The sequence below is a fragment of the Macaca fascicularis genome, chromosome 1 (assembly GCF_037993035.2).
Source record: "Macaca fascicularis isolate 582-1 chromosome 1, T2T-MFA8v1.1".
Lineage (NCBI taxonomy): Eukaryota > Metazoa > Chordata > Mammalia > Primates > Cercopithecidae > Macaca > Macaca fascicularis.
The window spans coordinates 99,359,073-99,370,796 of NC_088375.1; positions in this window are offsets into that span (position 1 = coordinate 99,359,073).

Genomic DNA, 11,724 nt, shown 5'->3' on the forward strand with positions numbered 1-11,724 from the left:
GGCTGAGGCAGGAGAATGGCGTAGACCCCGGAGGCGGAGCTTGCAGTGAGCTGAGATCCGGCCACTGCACTCCAGCCTGGGCGACAGAGCAAGACTCCGTCTCAAAAAAAAAAAAAAAAAAAAAAAAACCCAGAGAAAAGCAGATCTTAACAATCTACCCTGCCACAACCACATCACTAAGTCTATATATTAATTTAGAGGTCTGTCTTTGTAAAGATGTGTCCTCCTTCTGTATCTCCTATTATCAAGATTCTGAGGCAATAACTTCAGCTCTACAGAACCCTAGGATCAGCAATAACGGATTGGTAGTTGAAGCCCTCTCACTGCATAGGAATAACTTGGTCAACTGAGCAAATAACTCTTCCTACCCAACTTCTGACCCTCCCCACCCAACCCAACATTAGCGCATCCCTCACATTGTTTGTCTGTCCTTCTGAGAAATGCTGGGGTAGGAACCGGTTTGTGATATTTGGGTCATGCTCTCAGTTCCTTTTTTGACTTAAAAAGAAATTGGTAAACAGAGAGTCAGATGTGTGGGGCAAGGGAGACCACAGATGTTCCCCATTCCACATCAGGGTTTTCTGAGTGACATTTTGCACAAACTCTCTCCCTCCATTCTTTCCCAGACAGACAAAATGCAGAGAATGGCCATGGGTCCCCTCACCCAGTGTCACAACCTTGGAGAGCTTTTGCTGCCTGCACTTAGGCCAGTGTGTTATAGTGGAAAGAGCTCTGGACTTGCATGCACAAACCCTATATTTAAATTTTGGTTCTGTCACGTAGTAGTTGAATAACTTTGGGCCAGCCAGTTAAGCTCTCTGAACTTCTGTGCCCCTATCCAAAAAAGTTAAGGCCAATAATACCTTCTCTAATATTCCCTAAAGGATTTTTGCACAAGAAAAATCAGAAATCCTATAAACTTTAGGTTAGTCCACAGATTATTTCCAAATCCTTTAAAATGTCATGCCAACAAACATATCTCCTTACCACCAAATATATCCCCTTCTTTCTCTCAGATGTCTCAAACCGTACGTTCAATTGACAGCATAAACAAAATACTTTGGAGGTTGGGACAAAGAAATAATTCATTTTAGCTGGAGGAAGCTGGGAAAAATTCTTAAAATAGGTGACTGTAAGCTGGGTCTTTCCCACGGGTGAAAGAAATGAGGGGTAAGGGCCTGAAAAGGGTGGTAGAAAGAGCAATGAGGCAAAGGTGGCAGAGACATGAAGACTAAGACACTTCAAGTTGTTTTATTCAATGTGCCTGGCATGTCTAGGCAAAAAGGAGAATCAGTTTTGAGACTTTGCAAGCTGTCCTGGAACATTTTCCAGTCATCCTGGCCACATCTGCCCTTATGGTGGCCACAGAGTTGCGGTGCTGTCATGGGCAGGGGCTCCTGCAGTCTTGTGTCGTTGTCCCTCACAGGCTTCATGTTCACAACCCTCTCACAGAGGATCTCAAATCCCCTTACTGGGGATACAGGGGTACTCCATGGGCAAGTCCCACCTGCTTCTATACCTTCAGGCTATCAAATCTTAAGGATGCCTCCAATCAAAAATGATATTCTCAGAGCAAATGACTGCAGGAAGGGCTTGTAAATGATCCTAAAAAGAAGCAGCATCCACTAGGTGCTAGCATGAGCTTACCAAGAATGGTCTTGCCCTGATAGTCTGTTTGTTTGTTTGTTTGTTTGTTTGTTTGTTTTTCCTTTTTTTTTTTTTTTTCTGACAGGGTGAATAGACAGACAGGTTAGGGAAATGTTCATATACTGGGTACTTCCCTAGGCTTCTGGACAGACCTCCTTGTGGACAAGGGAGATAATTATGAGCTCAATATGAGAACAGTCAACTACCCAGCCTGGCCAACATGGTGAAACCCTATCTCTACTGAAAATATAAAAATTAGTCCGGCGTGGTGGCAAGTACATGTAATCCCAGCTACTTGGGAGGCTGAGGCAAGAAGATAGCTTGAACCCGGGAGGCAGAGGTTGCAGTGAGCCAAGATTGTGCCACTGCACTCCAGCCTGAGTGACAGATTAAGACTTCGTCTCAAAAAAAAGAAATTACAAAACAAACAGAGAAAGAGAGAGAGAGAGAAAACAGTCAACTAGGCTGGTAATTGGTTAAACAATTATACCAAAAGAGTACGACACGGATCGGTAGCAATCAAGAAATAGATTTCTAGTGAGATAGAGCTCCACCCAAATTTCTTTTATCTGCTTTATTCAACTTTTTAAAAAAGTAATTTTGATTAGAGCACAAAGATATGCTTACCTAATATGCATGTGTTACAAACTGGGAGGGACTGTACTGGGATCAAAAATTGTCTTATTACATTAACAAAGACATAATTTAAAAGAGATAAATATAAGGTTCTGCGTTTTGGTCTCCAAAATGAACTGCATAAACACAAGTTGGGGAGCAAGGAGGTGTGCTTTAGATGAAAACAATCTCGGCCGGGCGCGGTGGCTCAAGCCTGTAATCCCAGCACTTTGGGAGGCCGAGACGGGCGGATCACGAGGTCAGGAGATCGAGACCATCCTGGCGAACACGGTGAAACCCCGTCTCTACTAAAAAATACAAAAAAAAAAAACTAGCCGGGCGAGGCGGCGGGCGCCTGTAGTCCCAGCTACTCGGGAGGCTGAGGCAGGAGAATGGCATAAACCCGGGGGGCGGAGCTTGCAGTGAGCTGAGATCCGGCCACTGCACTCCAGCCCGGGCGACAGAGCCAGACTCCGTCTCAAAAAAAAAAAAAAAAAAAAAAAAAAGAAAACAATCTCTCTGGTAAGTTTATAGGCAATAAGCCCAGTGAGGCTGGAGAATATCACCTGATTCCTGGAGAGGAAGCTATCTTGTTAGGCTACACTCAACTCCATGTAAATGACTGGAGTTCTATTTCTATTCCATCACTACCAAGTCATTTCAGCTCTCTGGGTCTCAATTTCCTTTCTCTAAAATTAACAAGTTAGACTAAATCCCTAAGTCTTTCCAGCAATAAAATTCTAGGACTAACCCCTTTATTGTCTGTAGAGGTGGTGTCAACATCCACTCATTACCATCTCAAGTGTCTTTCTGAACTGCAGAGCCTGGAAAGGTAAAAGGGACTGTGACACCCTGCAGTGAGGTGCTGAGTGTAATTTAAGTCTGGCCACTCAGAAGCCCTTGTACAACACATGGAAGGTAAAAGTGAAGCGGAGGCTATACTGCTGCAGCTGATGTTGCTTCTGGAAACCTGGTTGAGGAAGATTTTGGTTTTTCTTTACCAGCAATAGTACTTACCCAGTGTCCAGGATCTAGCTTTGTGCTGCTAGGGGCAGGGCCCTGAGCATCCATTCCTTGGGCCATAGAAGACAGGTATGGTCTTGGCACCCTAGCATTAGCAGCATCTTTTCTATCGTGGCTGTTTCTCAATCATGGCAATGGCTGTGTGACCCGAGGCTGGCAAATTTCTGATCTTGGAAAAGGCAGCAACTCTCTTGTTGAACTGATACTGGGAAACTTTGCTGAAAACACAAACTACAGTCTGTTTCTTCATCTCTCCCAACCATTTCATAAGCTATTAAGTACTGTGTAATAAATTCCTTCATACTTAATCCAGCTAGAGTTAATTCTGTTCTCTGAAATTGAATCCTGATCAATACAACAATATACTTAAAAAGCTCTTTTTTGCAGCACTTTGGGAGGCCGAGATGGTGGATCACCAGGTCAGGAGATCGAGACCATCTTGGCTAACCCAGTGAAACCCCGTCTCTACAAAAAAATACAAAAATCTAGCCAGGTGAGGTGGCGGGCACCTGTAGTCCCAGCTACTCGGGAGGCTGAGGCAGAAGAATGGCGTAAACCCGGGAGGCAGAGCTTGCAGTAAGCTGAGATCCGGCCACTGCGCTCCAGACTGGGCGACAGAGTGAGACTCCGTCTCAAAAAAAAAAAAAAAAAAAAAAGGTCTTTTTTGAAATAAAAGACCTAGAAGAGTGCACATCAAATTGTTAAATAGTGATTACATCTATAACCCACGAAGGGAGTGGGTGGGAGGATGGCAAGAAAAATAGGCCGGGCGCGGTGGCTCAAGCCTGTAATCCCAGCACTTTGGGAGGCCGAGACGGGCGGATCACGAGGTCAGGAGATCGAGACCATCCTGGCTAACACAGTGAAACCCCGTCTCTACTAAAAATACAAAAACTTAGCCGGGCGAGGTGGCAGGCGCCTGTAGTCCCAGCTACTCGGGAGGCTGAGGCAGGAGAATGGCGTGAACCCGGGAGGCGGAGCTTGCAGTGAGCTGAGATCCGGCCACTGCACTCCAGCCTGGGTGACAGAGCGAGACTCCGTCTCAAAAAAAAAAAAAAAAAAAAGAAAAAAAAGAAAAATAGACAACATTTTTTCTTAATACAGTATGCAGTTTTCAAATAGACTATATTCATAATAGTGTTTGAAAAATTAAATAAAGTGGGTAACTTGTATGTTGAAAGCACAATTCATTACCTGATCAAAATGTAGCTCTTTTATCTTTCAAAATCAATTTAAAATTTATTCAGCGTGGGTAATCTTCCCTGGCTCACAGCACTCTGTTACTCAAAGTGTGGCCCAAGAACCTTCAACATTGGCATCAATTGGAAGCTTCTCAGAAATGCAGACTCTCAGGCCCCACCCCAGACCACTGAATCACAATCTGCATTTGCCGTGGATATTTGCAAACTTTAACATACACATGAATCACCTAGAGCCCTGGTGTTCTAGGTGTTAATCAGCCCTCCAGTCTTTATCCAAAGGTAAGTCTGTCTTCTTACTTATTCAGTTAAGGTATTGACTTGGGGAAGGGACTTGATTGATGTTTCTCTCTCTCTCTCTCTCTCTCTCTCTCTCTCTCTCTCTCTCTCTCTCTCTCTCCCCCCACCTCTCTCTCTCCACATCCCCTCCTCCTCTCAGTAGCATCTGTTTCCTTTGCTTCTCACCTAGGCCAAAGTAGGAGAGCAGAGGGAAGAAAGGGAGGATAGGTAAGGAAACAGAAAGTTATTTGGCTGAGCTGCCTCCTACTCTCTGAATTTGGCAGGTGGCTAAAGCTAACTTGTTCTGCCACGAGCATTTTTGTAGACTTTTTTGGATGTTTATTTCTGGGATTTGTTTCCTTATGGTATTGTGCTCAAGGCAGATGCATGTCTCCTCCAGGTGTTCTGTTGCACCTCTTTCCTCTGCCCCTAGGAATATAGATGCAACTCCAGCTTTTTGGTGCCTTTGTCTACCCCTCCTGGTAATCTTATAGTACAGGAACTAAGGCAACCCCATACCAGGTCTCTTTCTTCTTAATTTTATTGTTATTGTTTCTTTCTTTTTATAAAGACATAGTGCCTTTCTGTGTTGCCCAGGTTGGAATGCAGTGGGTATTCTCAGGTGTTATCTCATTTTAGCACAGAGTTTTGACCTGCTCCATTTCTCATCTGGGCCATTTACCTCTCCTTAGGCAATCTGGTGGTCCCCTGCTCACAGGAGATCACCACACTGATGCCGAACTTCGTATGAATACCCAAAGGGCATAGTGTACTAGAGCCCAGAACTCCTAGGCTCAAGCGATCCTCCTGCTGCAGCCCCCTGAGGAGATGGGACTACAGGCATGCACCACTGTGCCCAGCAAGCACCATGTTTTTAATAGGCCACAGAAATACATATAGGTGAGGCTTCTGGATCTTTTGTAGGGCTGGCTAATCCTCAGACAGGCTCTTCTATCCTACCACCATAGCTCACTTTAGCTTTCTCAAGCCTAAGTCAGTCCCAGTTCCCTGTATCTCCCTACTGCAGAGCACACATTTCAGACCTACCTGGGTGATTCCATGGGTATCTCTCTCATTAGGCTTGAAGGGGAAATATGGCAAATACATTGTTTCACAGATCCGCTCTCCTCTCCATATCCTGGCCCTTTTTTATCCCTTGACATGATTTCAGTGTCCGAAAGTCAAGGAACAGATCCTCGACCATTTCCTTTGTAAATTCTGCATGTGATGATCCAGCTTCAGAATTTCATGTCCACTGTATCTTGAAATATCGTTTTTGACATCCTGTCACAAGTACAATTGTTTAATTGTACAAAATAAAAATAAAACCCTGCTTTCCTGTCTTATTCTCCCTGGACACATCCATCTGAGGAACATGGTAAGTCAGTCATGGGTCCCAAATTTTAAAACTGGAGACATGGGATTAAAAAAAAAAAAAAGCAGATGAGGGGGACATGGATGAAACTAGAAGCCATCATTCTCAGCAAACTAACACAAGAACAGAAAACCAAACACCACATGTTCTCACTCATAAGTGAGAGTTGAACAATGAGAACACATGGACACAGTGAGGGGAACATCATACATCGGGGCCTGTCAAGGGGTAGGGGACAAGGTGAGGGAGAGCGTTAGGAGAAATAGCTAATGTAGATGACGGGTTGATGGGTGCAGCAAACCACCATGGCACATGTGTACCTATGTAACAAACCTGCACGTTCTGCACGTGTATCCCAGAACTTAAAGTATAATAAAAATAAAATAAAATAAAAATAAGTTAACAGCAAAAAAAAAAAAAAAAAAGAAATTTAAAGGCCAGGATGGAGAAGGAATTCCAAATTTGAAAAAGTTAAAAACTCTGAGGAAAAAAAATTTTTTTTAATGAAAGAGTATACCTTTAAGAAAACACAGGCATGAGCCTGAAGGTCTGTCAAGAGAACCAGAAATTAGATTTGTTCTGTGTAACATAAGGGGTACAGTGTGAGTAGAAGTTACAACAAAATCATTTTGCTCATTATGGTAAGGAAGAACTTTCTAATTTCTAGAGCTGTCCAAAGATAGAGTGGACTGTCCTTGGGAAGTAATGAAGGCCACATTCTCACAAAAACTCAAGTACAGCTGTGTGGCCACATGGCAGGAAAAGTTTAGAAGCTTTTTTTTTTTTTTTTTGAGACGGAGTTTCATTCTTGTTGGCCAGGCTGGAATACAATGGGGAGATCTCGGCTCATTGCAACCTCTGCCTCCCAGGTTCAAGGAATTCTCCTGCCTCTGCCTCCCAAATAGCTGGGATTACAGGCACATGCCACCTTGCCCCGCTAATTTTGTATTTTTTGGTAGAGAGTGGGTTTCACCATGTTGGTCAGGCTGGTCTCAAACTTCTGACTTCAGGTGATCGGCCTGCCTCGGCCTCCCAAAGTACTGGGATTACAGGCATGAGCCACCATGCCCACCCTGAAGCGTCTCAATAAATGGTGTTTGTTTTGTTTTGTTTTGTTTTGAGACGGAGCCTATATCTGTCGCCCAGGCTGGAGTGCAGTGGTGCGATCTCGACTCACTGCAACCTCCGCCTCCCGGGTTCACTCCATTCTCCTGCCGAGTAGCTGGGACTACAGGCACCCGCCACAAAGCCCGGCTAATTTTTTGTGTTTTTGGTAGAGACGGGGTTTCACTGGGTTAGCCAGGATGGTCTCGATCTCCTGATCTCGTGATCCGCTAGCCTCGGCCTCCCAAAGTGTTGGGATTACAGGCGTGAGCCACTGCGCCCGGCCAATAAATGGTTTTTTGGTTGAACTAAACAGTTTTTACTTTCTCTTTCAGATTTTTGAGGACCTCCAATTCATCCTGAAAGATGTCCACCTTTAGTCTCTGGTCACATGTGACTATATGTAACTTTTTTTCCTAGACATTTTGAAGTTTGTTTGCCTAGAGCTCAGGATTTTTTTATTATTATTATTCTAAGACTTTTTAAAACAATATTTTAACATCTCTGAAATCATGATGTATCCAATAATTGCTATCTTGTTATGGTTTTCATTGCTTATATAAATATGAACATTAAAGTGCCAGCATCAAAACTTACAAAAAGGTGTAAGCAGCTTGGAGAAAATTTCTAGAGACAATAGTGAAGCAACTGTTAGTTGTGGGGAAAATGGGGCCGGTGGTGAATCAGACTTGTGTAGCAACATTCCTGAAGCAGAAGTCAAAAGCAAGTTAGCTCCAGATAATTATAAAAACAGCTTAAAAATCTGGCAACAATGACTGTTACTTTTTTAAGACTTCTTTTGAGAAATGCTGCACTTCCCGTGCTTTTCATAGAAAAGAAGATGTCACAGGAGTGAGGAAACATGGGCACTGATAAATCTGAGTTGGAAAGTGATTCAGAAAAGTCAGATTCTGAATGTAAAAACATTTGAGAGGTATCTTACCCAATTTATTTCACATATGTTTCCCTGTTTCTTCATTATTTATGCTTTCTACTTTTATTAAGTCAAAAAGACATCGTGTAGTTATTTGGCCATGCTTTCCCTTTTCTTAGTGTTTTCTTTAATGGTGCATCCTATAATTAATATCATTTTAGATTCGGTGAATTACAGTCATAATAACAATTTACTGCTTCTTATGTATTAGTTGTACTACTTACAAATCTCATTTAATCCTTCTAGCAATTCTATAGGCGTGTACTATTATCATTCTGTTTTACAAAAGAGTAGACAGAATTTCAGAGACAATGTATCTTGCCCAAAGCTACACAGCTGTTAAGTAGTAAAAGCAACATTCGAACCCAAGTCTATTGACTCCTGAGTCAAGACTCTTAACTTTGTACATCTCTCTAGGTCCAAAGCTAATTAGCTTGGCTATTACAACTTAACATGATACACTAGGGTATATTTACTGTTAAGAGAGGAGAGAATGGTCATCTCCTACACTGCAATGAGACTGATGCCTTTGAACTGAAAAAGACAGTAGTGTGTTGTACCAATTATTTAGTCTCAACTCTATCAGGCATGTACATTTATATGAGGATTCTTATTATAAGTAGAATGTCAAACATTGAAACCAATTATCTTCACAGGTAGAGTGACTGGGGAACAAACTAAACCAATATGGGCTAACTATAGTACATGCTGAAAATCTCACGAAGGACTAGAATGATCTAGCTTGGAATAAGAGCTCTAATGGACAGAAAATGGGTATTTAACAAGGGAGTATAGTCAGAAGTGCAGTTCTTTGAGCTAACTACAGAACAGCTAGCCAGGAATTCAGGAGTTGGATGGATTAGTATTACAAATAAGTGCACTGACCCTTGGGGTACTGTACCACTGGACTGCTGTATGGCACAGGATAGTAAATCTATCAGGATCTGACTAGGGACACTCAACACTGGATAAAGAGTTTTCGTGGGTTTAATTAAAAGTAAAAGTACACTGATGTGCTCTCTTGACCAAGGTAAGAGAAACAAGCTTTCACCTTCATAATTAGTAGAAGCACAAATTGGTACATTCTCTTTGAGAAATAATTTGCAACTATCTATTAAAATTCAAAAAAGACACATATCCTTCAATGCAGCAATTCTACTTCCAGGAGTTTATCCTACAGACATATTCAGATATGTGCATAAAGATACAGATGTAAAGATATTCATTGCAACATAATTTAAAACAGCACAGGTTTCAAAACAAATAGCCTATCAGTGGGGACTGGCAGGAAGTTGATTCCTGGACCCCCACATTGGGCTTAGTATCTCTCCTCCGTGCTTCTTATTACCAACTGTTTTAAAACCTCTAATGATGAAAGGATCTGTTTGTCTGTCTCTCCCTGTGAGGTTACTATTATTTCCCTCACTTTGCAAGTGAGGAATCTTGGGCTCAGAAGGCCTGTGCAGCCCTCCTATAAAGGTCGAAGCAAAAATATATACAAAAATAAAGTCATGAAAGGTGGTGGTGTGTTGGGGAAAGAGCAGGTGGTTAGTGTGGCCATAATATATGATGAATGGGCTCAATATGCTGTGATAGGAAGTTTGGACTTTAACCTGGAGGATTTAATTCAATCTCTTAGGAAAAAAGCCATGAGTGTGAAACCTATAAACCAAAAAGCATCTGAGACAGGTCTCAATCAATTCATAGGTTTATTTTGCCAAGGTTAAGTACCATAGCCCATGATACAGCCTCAGGGGTTCCTCAGAACATGTGCCTAATGTGGTTGGGCTACAGCTTGATATTACACATTTTAGGGAGACAGAAGTTACTAACAAAGACATACATCAATACATGTAAGGTATACATTGGCTTGGCCTGGAAAGGCAAAACATCTCAAAGTTGGGTTGAGGGGATGACTTCTAGGTAATTGGTGGATTAAAAGATTTCCTGACTGGCAATTGGTTGAAAGGGTTAAGCTATGCCTGAAGAATTGAAGTCAGCTTGAGTTAAGGGAAGGGAGTGGTTGTAACGGAAGCCAAGGTTATTCTCATGTAGATGAAACCTCCAGGCTTCAGAGAGAATAGATGGTGAATGTCTCTTATCTGACCTTAAAAGATGTCAGACTCTTAGTTACATCTCTTCTGGAATGGGAAAAGACCTGGCGAGGGAGGAGGATTCTCTACAGAACGTAAATTTCCCTCACAAGAGACAAAGTTGTAGGGCCATTTCAAAATATGTCAAATAAATATAGTTTGGGGTAAAATACTTTGATTTTCAGTCAGGTTGGAGTTGGTATCTTATTGCTACAGAGTCAGTTCTGTCAGTCTTAGGATCTCTATTTTAATGTTATGCTGGTTAGTTTTGCTAAACTCCAAAAGCGAAAGGGAATAATAAGGCATGTCCAATATCCACTTCCCTTCATGGCCTAAACTAGTTTTTCAGGTTTCTTTGAAATCTTCTTGGCTGTGAGGGGGGTCCATTTGGTCTATGGGGGGCTTAGAATTTTAATTTTGGTTTACAAACCAAAAGAGAGCCCCCTTCCATAATGTAAGGTCAAGTAAAAACTGGGACTCAGGGAGGAGAGAATGAAAGAGTAAGGCTGAAATCCAAAGGGAATTCGACAGGATTTTTTCTGCTCTCTGATAGAGGACATTTGGGTTCCTTGTCTGGCATCTGGTATGGACAGCAGCAGGATTAGGATTTGCAGCCTAAGTCTGAGACATAGAACTGATGAGAGAATCAGAGAGAAGCAGATTCCTCCCTAGGTTTCTCCAGCATTTTTCTGCCATCCCTGCTGTTTGGGAATGAGCTCTGAGAGTCCCCTTGGACAACCTGGGCTAGCTAGCCTCCCGGTTTCCCTAAATGCTTGCTGGAACCTCAAACAGAAGGGATGAAGATGAAGCTGTATTTCCTTAATGCAGGTCTTCCTGGGAGATCAATAACAGATATCTTAGAAAATCATCTTGATCCTGCCCTCCTCTTTAAAAGCTGGGGTGCACGAACAAGACAGTGGCCTCTATAGGTCGTAAAAGTCAATTCCTCTCCCCCACACAGGAAAGTTGAGTCATGAATGATTTTCATTCTCACCAAAAAGTTCTTGTTCTTCCCCATCCCCCCATATCCTAGTTCTAAATGGAAGTAGATGGCAAAACAAGAACAAGGATGTTGATGTTGCCAAAAACGTATGAATGAAAGACTTACTGCCGCCTTAGCTCCCCTTTGAGTAACTATTCCTCTTTTTTGTACTCTTCAAAAATGATCAACTGATTTTTTAAATGACCTGAGATTCTTTGATTACTAAGCCTCTTGCCACTAACGTTAGTCACTTCCTGTCTAGATCAAGATGGCAGAAACCGGCCTGGCGCGGTGGCTCACGTCCGCAATCCCAGCACTTTAGAAGGCTGAGGATGCACTTTGGAACACTTCAGGGTGGAACACCTGAAGTCAGGAGTTCAAGACCAGCCTGGCCAACATGGTGAAACCCCCTTATCAGGAGAACCCACTCCCGATGTTTAACATGGTTTCTTCTCTATTTCCTAAGTGTCTCG